Consider the following 1,944-nt stretch of genomic DNA (forward strand, 5'->3'; position numbering starts at 1 on the left):
CTGAATAAAACTTGGTCTTAAAGGTGCCACTGACTGTTTTGGATTGCTAGCTATGGGGCGGGGGGACACGCAGATCTTCCCTCACAGAGGAGGGAGAGCTTGTACCTGACGGCGGGCTGAGGGGGGGCTCTGCAGCTTACCTGGTTGCTTTTTGCTCTGACTGAGGGCTGCTGGGAGCAGGGGGTGGGGCTTGTTGCATGTGCCCGCCCCCTGGGCTCCTTACTGCCGGAGCTCCGCTCCTGTGCGCTCCCGCAGGAAATGGCCCCTGCCTGGAACTCTTTTTGCTCTCTCAGATGCTCTTGGACTCGAATCTGATTGTCGCGCTGAAGACCATCATGGCTGACCAACTGAGACTATCACAGCATCGGTGTGTCTCTGAGGTGCTTAAGAAAAAGGGGCAGAAGAATCGCACTGTCTTCAAACGGGAGCGGTCCACCTGTTGGCTGAATTGGGGGGTTGCTCACTTGACCTCCGATCTGCAGGAATTGAGCTTCCACCCTCAAGTCTCCAGGAGTTTCTGGCCCTGGAGTTGGCCAACCCTACGGAGGAGTCGGAACCAGCACCGCACTTGGGCTCAGAAGCTGATAACTGATGTGGAGAGATCACCTCTGGCCCGTCTGGCCAGAACTGCTGCCGGCAGAGAGATCCTGCTGGTGAAGACCGAGCCTTTCGAGGACAGGATGAGGGACCGGGGAATGTTCGTTCTTGAGAAGAGAAGGTTGAGGGGGAACAGGATTGCTCTTTTTAAGTCTTTCTCTGTGTGTGTGTGTGTGTACATCTGTGCCTGAAGTCATGGTAGACTTCTGGCGACCCCTCATGGGGCCTGGACATTCCAAGAAGGGGCTTGCTATTGCCTGCGTCTGGCCTCCCGGCCTCAGTATTCCTTGGAGGTCTCCCATCCAAGTACTTGCCAGGGTTGGCTCTGCTTAGCTTCTGAGATCTGCCAAGATCTGCCAGGCAGCAAGATGTGCCTGGCAGAGGTCAACGCTGTATGGACGTATATTGTTGCTGCTATATTTATTGTTATTATTGTGGCTTTTTGCTAATAATTTTATATTTCCATCTTGTACATTTCTAGTTTACTAAAATCTTGAACTTTTATAGTTAAATAATTTTGGAGAACCGTAAAGTAAATTTTAGTGAAATTGTATTTATTGTATTTAATATTATTCTGTATTGTTTTAATGTTTTAATTTGGGCATTTGTGCCCCTTGTGAGCCGCCCTGAGCCTTCGGGGAGGGCGGGGTATAAATTTAAAGATAAATAAAAAAAATAAATAAAGATCAAGATTACCTGGCCTATCCAGGTCAGGGCACTCTCTTTAAGTCTTTGAAAGGCTGTCCCTGAAGCACCCAGTCTGAAACAGCATCCTCCCTGCAGGGTGCAAATCCCCCTAAAGCCAGTGTAAAGCCATGCCTAGAAGACGGAGGACGATGAGCTGCAGCTGAAGGCAGGCTGAGAAATGCTTCTCTTATGTTACATCTCCAACCAACCAACCAACTAGCCAGAGTTGGGGAGAGAGGCCACAGGTCCATGCTGGTTCTTCCGAAGCCGAGCAGTCTGGGTGGGGAAGGGCATGTGCCCCCTTGGATCTGAGACTGTAAAAAGACCCGCATTCGGAAGTGAGCCTAGACTTAGCAGGCGGGGGGACGCTATTGAGTGTCCCTGTTTAACAGACCACCAGGCAAGCTGAAAGGCCAAAGGGGGGGGAGGAGACGAAGGAGAAGGAGGAGGAGAAGGAGAAGAAGGAGGAGGATCGGAAGTGAGCCTAGATTTAGCAGGCGGGGGGACGCTATTGAGTGTCCCTGTTTAACAGACCACCAGGCAAGCTGAAAGGCCAAAGGGGGAGGGGAGGAGGAGGAGGAGGAGGAGAAGGAGAAGGAGAAGGAGAAGGAGAAGGAGAAGGAGAAGGAGAAGGAGAAGAAGAAGGAGAAGAAGAAGGAG

This window comes from Gekko japonicus, unplaced genomic scaffold, assembly GCF_001447785.1.
Source record: "Gekko japonicus isolate JY-2015 unplaced genomic scaffold, Gekko_japonicus_V1.1 scaffold5876, whole genome shotgun sequence".
In the NCBI taxonomy this organism is placed as follows: Eukaryota; Metazoa; Chordata; class Lepidosauria; order Squamata; family Gekkonidae; genus Gekko; species Gekko japonicus.